The sequence below is a fragment of the Zonotrichia albicollis genome, chromosome 7 (genome assembly GCF_047830755.1).
Source record: "Zonotrichia albicollis isolate bZonAlb1 chromosome 7, bZonAlb1.hap1, whole genome shotgun sequence".
Classification (NCBI taxonomy): Eukaryota; Metazoa; Chordata; class Aves; order Passeriformes; family Passerellidae; genus Zonotrichia; species Zonotrichia albicollis.
The window spans coordinates 20,049,389-20,062,751 of NC_133825.1; the positions used below are offsets into that span (position 1 = coordinate 20,049,389).

General features: G+C 45.3%; 1 protein-coding gene across 10 annotated transcripts in view; it reads right to left on the bottom strand.

The window, feature by feature from the left end:
• The window catches only part of PCDH15 (protocadherin related 15), a 630,962-nt gene that overhangs the window by 341,116 nt on the left and 276,483 nt on the right, over positions 1–13,363 (bottom strand). For 2 of the 10 annotated variants that reach the window (XM_074544557.1, XM_074544550.1), the window contains exon 5: positions 13,018–13,078. The exons of the other annotated variants lie outside the window; for them this stretch is intronic. The gene's annotated coding sequence lies outside the window, so the exon portion shown is untranslated. The remainder of the gene's footprint in view (positions 1–13,017; positions 13,079–13,363) is intronic. 10 annotated transcript variants of the gene reach the window in all.

Consider the following 13,363-nt stretch of genomic DNA (forward strand, 5'->3'; position numbering starts at 1 on the left):
ACTTTTCCCATATTTGTACATAAAAAACCACAAAGAAATTCTCATTCATTGGTTCTACATTGCAAAATTCTTAGCATCTGATTTCCTGTTGGTTATTGATCCCTTTGTCTTCAATGCTAATTTGGTCCTGATTCTTTTCTTCTCTTATGAATCTTTACCCAGACCAGGGGGTGAAGTCTGTTTATGTCTATTTATCTCTTCTGTGTCTTCTTGCTACTCCCAACTTGGAGATGTTAAACTCTCAGAGTCTGGAAATCTTCTTTTTGTGGATTGAAAGGCAAGGAGCTCTGCAAAGTAGCCACACACAGGTAGAAGGGATGACCTCTCCCTCTCCTCCTATATTCAGGATTTTATTCTTTTGTGTCATACAGAGTTCATTTTTCCCTTGTCCAGCCTCTGCTGTCATTCCTTGTAAGCCCTTCCACCCCTCTGACCATCTTTGTTGTCCCAGCTCTCCACCTTCAGCAGGTCACCAAGGTCCCCACTTTGAGCAACCCACCTGCACCTCTGACTGACATTGTACTTTCCATTTCAAAGTCTGTGCTGTTCCCAATGGCTCCCTTTTTTAATTTTACTTTCTTGACTATCAAAGGACATTTAGCCATAATTTTTAACTAGAACAAAAGACCCATCTAAATCCTCAGGTTATTTCAGGGTGGCAGTGCTTCACTGTTTGACCTGCACTGAGCACCACAGCATGCAGTGTTTCCTCACAGAGTCATCCAGGACCAAAAACATCTCCTTCAATCCCTACCCTAAAAGATTAATCCCAGTCTTAGTTCAGTTATGGTCCATTTATTTCTTCTGTATCTTTTTGCTGCTCCCAACCTGGAGATGTTAAACTCTCAGAGACTGGGAATCTTCTTTGAAACCTAGCAGGCATCACCCAGCAAAACTCAAACCCTCATCAACAACAAACTCCTGAGGAGCATGAGCTCCCATGGGAATCCACAGGGAACTGAGAACTGCTATTCCAGCTCTCCATTTCTGCCTTTGAACAGCTGTTTTGTGTCCCCTGGTGCCCCATGTCCCCGCTGTCCCCTCCCTGTAGGTCACAGCAGCAGAGCACTGCTCTGAAATTTCCAGATCTTGGGCTCCTTTCTCCAGTGGCTGTGAGCATTGCTTCCCAAAGCATCCCCTTGTCAGTGCAAACAACTTCTGTTCGTGCCTAACTTTGCTCTGTTTTGTTAATTAAAGCCCAGCTAAAGGCAGCTCCATTCCAATCCTGCAGCTGGACACTCAGCCTGTGCTGTGCCAGTGCCAGCCTGCATCCCATTATCCCTGGAACATCTGCCTGTTCTTGGTCCAAGGGTTCAGCCACCTTTCATCACAAAATGTTTTCCATCTCAAATCCTGCTCCGGCTCCTTTGCCCACACCTGTTTTCTCAATTTCCTTGAGAAAAGCAATGAGGGCCTGACCTTCTCTGGAGCCAAGAGATCAGCAGGAGAGAGCTCTCCCAATGAATATTCATAGGTTGGATCTGCTCTGCTGATCATCGTGATCCATCACCCTGCTACTGCCTTGGAGCCAGATTTTAATTAACTGCTTCTGAATGTATTTTTTCCTTCCACTCTTTCCTGTTTTCTCTGCTACACTTTCCCCATTTGTCGGGACATCTGTCTGTGCCTCATTCATATTTTTGTCTTTCTCCAAAATAATTATTCATACATCAGATATCAATTGGTTGGAAAGGAACTTAAATCTCACTCCAAACAAATAAAATAGCACTTAAATAAGATAGAAAAAGTGTTTTTAAAATTGTGACTCTTTCCCTTAAAATAGAAATTACCCACCCTTAACCAGCCCTAGAACAAGACACACACTTGGGGGGTGAATAGAGGTTGTGGGGTGCTCCTGATTACCTTGACTTGCTCTGCTGCCATAAATCCACCCATTTTTTGGCACAACTCCCACTAATTGCTGCCTCTTTCTATCTGTTGTCACAGGTCAGAGACTCATGGGAAGATGAGAAGTGAGAGGAATCTGCATCCCCCACAGTGCTGTTCCCTGCCTGGATCCCACTTCTGAAAGGGTTTTATGAAATCTCTGCTTTTTGGAAGGCATAGAGAAGAGGTGACAATGACTCTTAACCCTAAGAAAGGCAAAACACGGCCATAAAAAGCCAAAAAATTACTGGAATTCTCCAAGAAAACCTGCAGTTAGATTTTATCTTCATTCAACGACTGACAGCCAAAATTAGGGCTAAAAGGAGGGAGAGCAAGGAAATAAGATGGATTTTCCTGATGCCTCCTTTCCCTTCAAATCCAAGGGGAAGCTCTGGGTCACTCAAACACTCATCAAGGTATTTTTAGAAGCCTGTGGTTCTATTATTTACATTATTTTTTCCTTTATGTCTTAAAGATGATATGGTAGAGCAGATCCAATCTTTCCTTGCTCTGCTTGCATTTTCTTTTGCAATGTAAACTCAGAAATTCATGAGCTGCAGACTCTTGGTGAGTAAAACTGCCTTAAGTCAGGGGAAAATCACAAGAAACACAAGTATTTAAAAAAAGATGTCTCTGTCACCACCAAACCTGGGATTTGCCTCTCTCACAGGATACCTGTCTTGGTTCTCAAATCAGCTGCAGACTCCCTGGCTTTGATTCCACTTCAAAGAGAAATTTGGTATTTATTTTGCAAGGAAGGGAAACTCTGATTCGTGCCTCTTTGATGTCTTGTTTCATAACTTTAAAAAAAAAAAAAAAACAAAACCAAAAAATCCCTAAAAACCAACTTTATAGGGGCAAGATTAACTAATATCAGCAGCAGTGACTTATTTACCAAAAGAAAAGAGTTTATGAGCAATTTTGGAGCTGCATTGAGCATGACAGTGGGTAAGCCTTGGGTTTTACTTATCAAATTGAATATCCAAGAAAGCACTCTTGGGTTTACTTAGTGGAAGGGTTTGGTAGCTCTGACTCTTGGCACTTCTTTCATTCATACTGAGCTTCAGAATAAGAACCTTACTTGGTGCAGGCTCAAACTTTGGTCTCAGCAAGAGGCAGACAATGGAAAATGAAGCAGTGAAGTGTTTGACTGTGAAAGGTTCCTGGCACCACAGTACAATTTCAAAGCTAAGATTAGGGAGAAATCCCCATGTCTACACCTAAAAGAGAAACCACTTTATTTTCATTTTCTTACATAACTTCCACTGGATGGATTTAAATAGCCAGGCTTTTAGAGCATGGAGGGCTGGGGGAGAAAATATAGCCCAAAAAATATGGGCTATATTTTAACAAATTAAAATATTTTAGTTTGTTAAAATATAGCCCATATTCCCTCTAACCCTGAGAAAAATATTTGGAAAAATTATTCCACAGGCACAAAAATCTTCTACTACATCTCTCATAACCCGATTTTGCTGCACTCAGCAGTTTCCCTCTACCACTCCTTGTTTTAAAGGAATGCAAACAATGCAGAAAAGCAACTAAGAAAAAAGAAATAAATTGAAAGTTGCCCTCTGAAACTCCTGCCTGCCTTGTAATAATTACTGAGACAAATGTTCTCCTGGGGAGAAATGGAGAGGTGCTTTCGTAGCCGTCACAAACCACACACTTTGGTGGCTCACAGGTGCAAAAATGAATAGACTGAATACATATTAAATTCTCCTGCCAGTGAATTGTGCAGTACAGCACCACAGTCACAGCTTTTTGAGTTCTTTATTAAATTGAGGGAGGCAGAAGTTTCACTCCAAGGACTGTTCTGAATGCATCTATTTGTTTGCAGAACTACTACAAGCTCTCTTATTTTTCTTTCTTTTTTTGGCTAAGTCCTCCATGCTAGTGCACAAATTCAATTATTTAACTTTTTAAAGTTAAAAATTGTGGGGATCAAAGTTTTTTAAAGTTAAATCATCATGAAGAACTGCAGGGACAGGACTAGGAGGAACGGGATGCAACTGAAAGAGAGGAAATTTAGGTGAGATATGGGGCAGAAATCCTTCCCTGGGAGGGTGGGCAGGCCCTGGCAGCTGTGGCTGCCCCTGGATCCCTGGCAGTGCCCAAAGCCAGGTTGGACAGGGCTTAGAGCAGCCTGGGACAGTGGAAGGTTCTGGAAGGTGGAAGGTGTCCCTGCCCATGGCAGGGGTGGAATGGGATGGGTTTGAAATCCCTTCCAACCCAAACCATTCCAGGATTCCATGGTTTAAAATCAATTTTCTGCTCAAGCAGCTGGCCCCATCCCAGGGTTGGTGTCTGATGCCGCCTCCCAGCCCTGTTCTAGAAAGATTTTTTCAAATGCTGAACAGACCACTTACAATGTCACAGTGTCACTGCCTTGTTGCACTGCAAATTCTGACAAAGATTATTCCTTAATCAGCATCTAAGGATGGGTTCATTATGCCATGGCTTTGTTTATCCTGGTAATTAAAGCAGCTAAACACATCCAAACCCAGCAGTAAACACGAAGCCAACAGCCAAACTCCCCTGCTCATGCTGCTGCCTTTGATCCCCCCTCACAGCAATGGCTTTTCCAGCTTCGTCCAAAGAAAACCTCCCAGACTCTGATTTGATGACAGGCTAAGCCAAGGACACTTAAACTTCTTTCAGATACTTCTGCCTGCAAAATCTAAATGCTTTAAGACTCCTTTAAGATTCACTCCCAAGTATATTCAGGTTTAAATTCCTTTTGACTTTGCTGGAGAAATAAAAAGTTGGGATAGCTATAATGGCAGGACTCCACAGGAGAGCTGGAGAACAAGAGGTGGCAAAAGGGGCAGGGAACAGCGAGCTGGCTCAGCTCTTTTATCCCTAATCCCATCTTCCCTGGCTCATCCACCTGCAGGGACTCTCCTGTTTATTCACACTGAGTTTATAAAATCTAAGCAGCACCACAAAATAGAATGGGAAGGGTGATAACCTCCATGGAGCTCTGAATTTCGTCCATTCACTTTTCAAACTTCTCCTTATAACCTCTTTTTGCTATTTCCTTGCTTAAACTCAAGATTCCAAAACTCAGAGGGGGGGGAGAAAAGATGCCAGTGAAGGAATATATTGTGCTTCAACTGCCAAATCACACAGCAAGGGACAGAGAAAAAGTGTCCTGTGCTTTGGTCCCTAACCCTCAATTTGCAGCAAACAGTGCTGTGTGCATTTCAGCACCATTCCTCTTGGACAGCAAAACCAAATGCAGGAAAAGCCTTTTGCTTTTATTCCAATTCCCTGAACACCTTCTCTTCATAGAATCACAGAATCTCAAAATGATTAGGGTTGGAAGGGACCTTAAAGCCCATCCAGTGCCACCCCTGCCATGGGCAGGGACACCTTCCACTGTCCCAGGTGCTCCAAACCCCATCCAGCCTGACCTGGAATATTTCCAGGGTTGGGGAATTCCCAGTTCCCAGCAGCACAAAGAGAATTCTGCACTCAGCCTTCCAGGCTCTGAGGGAAGCTCAAAGCACTGCAGGCTGGGGAGAATATTATTTTTGATATTGCAGAAGTGTAGCAGGAAAGTCAAATGGACTGTCCCAGAGGCTTCTGTAGAAAGATTTTGGGATAACAACAGCCCTGGAATTATTTTGGGGCAAAAACCAGCCCTTGATGTGCTGCTGGAAGTGTACCCAGGACTGGGCAGGGAGGTGAGATGGAGGATCTTGGCTGCAGAAGACCCACAGGCAGAACCAGACCTGACCTGAGATGAGCTCAGGCTGCAAGTACTCCCCTTGCCAGTCCCTGTTCCTGTCCATTGCCCATCCTGTCACATTGTCCATCCTGTCTATGCCCATTTGGTCACATTTCTGGAATTATCTGGATGTGAGGCAGTGCTGGGGGAGACCCACTCTGGACAGAGGAGACATCTCAGTGTCTCCTGTTAGTGCCTCACCCTGGGCTGCACACACCCCCAGCCATCCGTCCCTGCAGAACGAGGCAGAGATGCTCTCACTGCTCTCATTTCCACCCAGACAGAGCCTTAATTCCACTTTACTCTTCTTCTGATTCCAGCAATCTGTCCTCTTGTCTATCCTGCCCTCAGCTGGGTGAGTGTTCACTCTCTGTTCCTGCTGAGGCTCCTCTGCAAGTGAGATCCTCCAGCTCACCTCCCTGGCCACACTGAGTGCATTTCCAGCAGGGTGTCAGGGCTCTTGGTTCCCCAAATCAGAAGCTTCTGGGGGAGTCTGACTTTCCTGCTAAACTTCTGCAATAGCAAGAATTTTTTCCTGAATTTCACTCAGAGCCTGAAAGGCTGAGTGCAGAATTCTCTTTGTGCTGCTGGGAAACTAGAGAAGGTTGGGAAACTTGTCCAGAGACCTGAGGATTCCCCAGCCCTGGAAGTGTTCCAGGTCAGGTTGGATGGGCTTGGAGCAGCCTGGGATAATGGAAGGTGTCCCTGTCCATGGCAGGGATGGGAATGGGATGGGCTTTAAGGTCCCTTCCAGTAGTAGCAGAACAGTGCTGGAGAAACATTTGTCCTTTTCAGCCCAGTTCTCTGCTACTCCAGCACCCAGAGAATGTCACTGACAACACCTTTCATTTCAATACCATTTAATAAGGAATTGCTCAGAATCTCTTTCAGGTCATGTAAGGAAATTATTATATCTGATTTATACCTTGAAACTGCATGCTGAAATTTCTGAATGATCTGGGTTGTTTCTAGAACATTAAAAAACCAACCCAACTTACTAGTGGAGAGCACCAATTTCTGCCACATGACACTTCCAAGGTTATGTTGCCCCCTGGGGATGACCTGGAGTTATCAGTGTGTATCCAGGTGATCTTGGGGCAGGACACCCTGGCACTTCCAAATCAAGGGACACAAGCACATCAGCAGATGGCTGTGTCCCTCCTGAGCTACCTGCTCCACCTCACAGCCAAATAAAAAATATCCAGCCCCAAACTGAAATGCAAGAGCTCCTGAGCTCAGCACAGCCTGGGATTTCAGCACTTTCCCATCTAATGCTGGCCTGAACCTGAAAAAATGGGTTGCAGAATGAATTGCCCAAGTAAATTATGGATCTGGGAACATCTGTGGCATTTTCATCCTAGAGATTAAATAATCCAAAACCACCTCAACCATTTCATCCGACTGTCCTTCATTCCCTGCCCAGCCCCTCCAGAGCTGCTGCTGGAACAAGGAATAGGAGCAAGGCACAAGTCTCTGTGCAGTCCCCAGCCTGGCCAAAATCCAGCTGGAATTATTTCCAAGCTCCTCAGGAGCTGGAATGTCACCTTGCTGATGGGCACAGGGCCTCTGCAGAAGGCAGCTCTGGTGCTGTGCTGGCCTGGGCTCTGCTGGGTGCAGTTGTCCAACAGCTCCAGGGGCTCTGGATACAGCTGGACCAAGGCCAGTGGGGCAGGAGACTCCTCTCTGCCCTAGGAATGTGGCCAAGGAACTGGGAGAATGTTCTATTTGCAAGCTGCCAGTGGGGGCCATGTGCTGGTTTTGGTGTGAATTGTGCCAAATCCAGTCTGGTGACTAAACCTGACTTAACATCCAGAGAGTGAAGCCAGGACTTGGCAGAGAAGCTGCTAAACTGACCTGCAGATATAGGACTGGCAGTAAATTCCATTCTCCCTTTCAAACAGCAGATTATTCCCCTTGGAGTATGTGGAGGTTCTTCCCCTGGGTTTTGGGGATGTCCCCCAGGGACATCGAAGCCAAAAGGAAAAGATCTGTCCACGAGCATTGGTCTGGGTGAATTACATCAGTCTCTAGTTAATAATAGTTTCTTTTGCCTGGATTTAATATAATTGTTCCCAAAGGAGAGAACATTTCAAGATTGCCAAATTTTAGGAAATACTGCATTCCAGTTTGAAATCCCTGAATGGTTTGTGACCTTAGAAGTTTCCACTGCTGCAAGTGCAGAGGGGCAGTTTCCTTTGGGAATCACAGCCAAGGCTCTGATTTGGGGGAAAGAGACACCAGGGAGTGCTGCCCTCATGGGAGCCATGTGAACGAGAGATTAAACCAGGGAGCAGAAAAGCTAATTTGGGAGAAAATTAACCTCACCACAATTCTGCTCCCATTAGATAAAAAAATCCCCAAAAATCCCATAAACAAAACAAACAAAACAACAACAACAAAAAAACACCCACCAAAACAAAACAACCCCCCTAAACTAAAAATTCTATTTGATTCCAAATAAATCAATTCAGCCAACACTGGGCTCTGAGGGTACCTGAGTGGTTGGAGTAGCCTGAGGATTATCTTGGTCTCCATCAAGGTAAACAGCCCAGGAGCCTTTTTAAGCAGAGATCACAGAGCTTTCGAATGGTGATGAAAGAGAAAGAGGTGATTCAGATCTGAGCCCATTATGGGTCAGCTCCAGGCTGGGAGGTTTTTATTTCTGGCTGTGCTGCTGAGAACAAAGACCCCAAGCCAATGTCCCTGAAGCCACCTTCCCCACCCAGCTCAGATCCTATTCCTGCTCACCAGATCCTCTGCTCCCCAGCCTGAATAGCCTCAGCTGAGATGTGGCAAATTGCATATTTTTGAATTAATTACCGCCTTAAGCAGCAATTACAAACCCAAACAAAATTATGCAGCAATGGCCAAGTGAGCCAGGCACTGCTGGAGCTGGGCAGCTCTCTGTTTTCGTCCTGAACAGAGGCTCAGCAAGGAATCACAGTGCCAAGGAATTAAGGAGAACTGTGTTTCTCTGCTGCATTTTATTTCATAAATACATTTATGTGAACCTAGGGCTCTGCCAGTTGTAAATCCTGTTCAAGGGTATGTCAAGGAAGTGATAAATGAAGGTGTAGACACTTGACAGCATCCTGAGGGATCTGTTAGTGCCTGTCTGGGTGGGCAGCAATGTCCTTTTCTGTGTTTCTGGGTACATTCTACTCATGTGAAAGCAGAAGAACTCCATGAGCTGAGTGCTCAGCCAAGAGGAACTGCTTTTAATCCACCTCTGTTGTATCTTAGAAGGAGAACATTAGGATTTATACCAGCCTGTCACCACACAAAGGCGTGCAAGGAGGGAGTTACACAGCAAAGCCATCTGTGGGCAGAATTAATGGGAAGAGCAATGTATTTGTGGGAAGTGTATCCTGACTGACACAATTACCTGGGGAAAACGAGAGCAAAATTAGACCCGACTCTCTTCCCTGGAAAAGTCAGTTCTGATCCAGAAATCCAACAGCCTGCAATTAACAGATTCTACACATTTTATCCTGCTCTGGCTTAAAGCTGATGTGTTCTTGGCAGAGTTTTCAGGCTGATGCTGACACCTAAATTATCATCCTCTCAACATCTGCCCTCAGAAAACTTGGCTCTGTTAGAGCAGCAATAAAACCCCCGGACATTTCTCCCCAGATATTGGGATGGGCACGATCTGGGGAAAGGCAGTGCAATCCCAAGGGCCAGTGGGAAGCCCAGGAATACAAATTGGGCTTGAGGCCAGTGTAAAGCACCACCAGAATTTCAGAGCTGATCCTCCCTGGCACATCCCAGTGCACAGGGACAGACAGAGAAGCAGCCAAGGAGAGGACAAAGCCAGTCAGGAGCTTCCAGCAGCACCTGCTGAGGACAAGAGCTGCTGTCTGGGAAAATACTAGAGAAAAAATCATGGAATTATAGAATCCTTCATCTGGGAAAAGCCCTCTCAGCCCTGTGCTTGATGCCCACCTTGTCCTCAGCCCAGAGCACTGAGTGCCACCTCCAGCCCTTCCTTGGACACCTCCAGGGATGGGCACTACAAAGCTCCCTGCCAAGGCTTGAGCACCTTTTTCCACGCAGAAATTCCTCCTGGAGTCCAAGGAAGGAAAATTCTTTTCCCATTTTCTCAGAGGGTCTGTAACTCATGAGCACAAACCTCTGTCCTGTACCTGCCTGCATTCTAAATGTACCCACCCAGCCTTTTCTGTTCTACTGGGATCTGAGGTTATTTGGATTAATTCTCCCTGAGTATTTTCCCATTTTCTTACCCTCATTTCTGTGCTAACAACTCCTGCAAAGTGGTCAACATTTCCACCCTCCTTTCTGTGTAAATCCCACAGACCTCACCAAAATAGGACATTTTGCTGTAAGTGACAACTTGCAGTGGCTTATTTGTGCTTCAAGATTTTGATACCAGGCAAATTCTTCTGTGACACCCCAAATCCCCAATCAACTGGGAAATTAAGGAGAATACAAAGCTGCAGAGCAATGAAAATTTCTTTTCCCTCTTCATCATGCCCAGCTAAGTTTCAAACCCAGCTGAAAAATTCTGGGTTCCATGGTGAGCAGAGCCAGCTCTAGTTACCTCTGAGCCTTTTCTTGTATCACTGCACAGCTGAAGGAACTTTAGGCAGAGTCCTTTAGGGAGGATGATTTAGGAACAAATCCACTTTGGGGAGGAGTGCCCCAGTGCTGACATACAATTCAACCAAAGCTCCAACCACAGAGCCTTTAAAATTATCTATAACTCTATCTTTTGCACAGGGAAAATAAATTAAAGGGTGTGAATGGGAGAGACAAATCACAGAGATAAGGATCATATATAAATCTACAAAGGTACCTAATTAGTGCACCAAAGATCTGGGATTAATCCTGTTCTCCCGGTGAGCATGGAGATACTGATATGGGAGAGTGCTCCAGTTCAGGTCACTCCTGAAGGACAATCCCTGTTGTCCCCTGCACACTGCCCTGCACTGCAGAGAGCTCTGGGAGCATGGAAACTATTCCTGGAGGATGGAACCACCTAATCCAGGAATGGAGTGGCTGTTCCAGCAGCCACTCCAGCCCCAGGCTGCAGACAGTGGGATCCCCACCAGGAACTGCTCCTACCTACACCACACTTTAGTCCATCCAAAAATTCCCCCAGCAGGCTCCTCGCTGGATTCAACCTCAAAGATAAACCACAATGTCTTAAAAACACCTCCCAGAAGGGCGCTCAGAGAAGTCTGGGATAGTTTTCCTAACTCAACACCAACATGTTGCCTTTGCCCTGACCGCCCAAGCCCTGGGATTGCAGCAGTTCTGCTGAGTGGTGCCCACTAAAGAGCTCAATCTCAATTTATATCCATTTCTCAGAGCGATGCTAAGCACCAGCGGGCACAGCAAAGCCTGAACTGAAGCCTTGGCATGATTTAAAGCCAATATTTCTATTTTCTGCAGAGTTTCTCTGGGAAGAGAGGTTCACATAATCATTCCACGCTGCTGCCTTTTTGTCCTTCCCCCAAAATCCTTTGATAGCAGCATCAAAGCTATTAAGATGCAAATCACTTCTGGAAAGCTGCAGCCAAGAAAGAGGAGAGCAATTCCCAAACATCCCTATGAGGGAACGTGCTGCAGTTTCACTTCCTGTGCACTAAATGTAAGGAAAATCCATGGAAAACCAGTTTTTCTCAGTCTCCAGGAGAGGGAAAGGCCCCCAGTGAGGAGATGGGAAGAACAAGGAGCCTGGAATTCACCCCTCCTCTTACTCAGAGCAAGAATTTTAGGTTCATCAGCATTTCTCAAACATGATCTCTCCCTGGAAATGGTTTTTAACAGGAATACACTGTTAGGAAGGGATAAACAGATAAACATTTGATGCACTGATAGTGTTGTGGCATAGCTTTTACCACCTGGAATAAAGGAGGGAGGCTTTTAGGAAGGAATGCTGTATCCTGCTTTTGTACTCATAAAAGCTGGAAATTCCCATCACTGTATTAAAACCCAAACTTCTCCCACTGTGAATATTTTTTTCCCTTCCCAGACAGCATAGAAAACAGCTCTGAGAGCATCTCTGCAGTTCTTATAAAGCCACTGCTGCAGCCTCATCTCCTTCAGTCTAACTCTATCCATGAGACCTGTAGAGGGCAGTGGATAAAAGAAAATCAAGCACCAGGAGGAGCCATAAATGTTAAATACAAATTAAAAAAAATAAAAATTGGCATCTCATCGAAGGACTTCCTCATATTGAAAAGCTTACAGGTAATTCCATGGATTAATGGATTACAGCAATGGGATTTTTCCAAGCCCAAATCCCAGGCTCTCTGGCAGATTGCACTGACAGGCTTTACAGCAGAGCTCTTCCCTTGGGATTTACCTTTTCTTTTTTTTACCCCCATCAGGAATCTTGCACCTAAACTAAAATGTGCAGCTGGCCCTTCCACTGCCATGGGCAAGCAAGACTTTTCCTTCCTCCTCAGAAAACCACATTAAACCAAGGAACAGGGAAAATACAGCTGAGCAAAGCTGAGTGTTTACACAACACACAACAGAGTGACATCAGTGTTCAAATTAATATCAATTTAACATCAAACCAGCCAGGACCCAGAGCAGAAAGCAGCCTCCTGGATAATTCCACTGTGGTTTTCAGGCACACTGCTAATAACTTCATTATCCATTTGGCATATACAATTAACTCATTACTGATGGAATACGTAAAATCCAGGGTAAAACTCCAATTAGGCACAGCAGATAAAAGCAGTACAGCAGGTACAGGATCCTTGGCCTTATCTTGCACATGAGAGCATTAATCAATACAGCACGGCTGCTTATGATCACCTCATTTCAGCCCTGCTGTAGGAACTTCTCCCAGCTTTGTAAACCTCGTGCAATCCCAAAACTGGCTCTGCAATTACCACAGACAGAGCTCTCCACACCTCCCTTAATGCCCCGTTTATCTCTGGAATACAGATTCAACCTGCAAAACCACGGAGAAGGCAGTGAAATAGGGCTGGGAAATGTGTGTGTTAGGTGATGCCAGGGGTAAATAGGGAAAGGCTCGGTGGTGTGGAGCTGCTGGGGTGCAGAACTGGGATGTGCCCGGCCCCGCGGTGACTCAGCGGTCCCGGCTGCATCCCAGCCCTCCGGGATGCAGGGATCAAAGCCGGGAGGCAGCGCTGCACTCTCCTCCTTCCAGACTTCGGCTGAGTCACCGCCTTATAAATTGCTCCTGCTCCCGAGGAGTCAGACACTGACAATTCACTCTTACCTGCTGTGCTTTTTCATCTCCTTTCTGATGTTTTTATTTTTTTTTCCTCCCCCTGCCATGGTTTTCCTGTCTTTGCCATCAGTGTTCCCTATTGTATCGCTTCCCTTGGATTTAAAAAGGGATGGAGAGCTAATGGCTGCTTTTGTAACCCACGTTTGTGAAGGTAAACACTCACATGGACTTCTGAGCCTTCCTCATACTCTGGCAGAGCTGCTGAAGAGTCCCAGAGTGAGAGCCTGCAGGAATGAAAAATTGGGACAATGCTATTCATGCTCAGAAAGGAATGAAATAAAATCATTTTGCTATCATCTGTTATACAGCTCTCTGCTATCACCTGACATGCAGTTCTCTGTATAATGTGGGGACTCATTTTGGAGGGGGTTTGCAGAGACTGGAGGAATCTTCCCCTGAGAGAAATTTGTTTTTGGTGATGGCACTCTTTCTTCTCCAGAAAGGAGAAAGAAATGTTAAAAAAAGAGGAAAAAGTCCAAAGTGAAAATAAAAGGCAGGTGTGAGCAAGA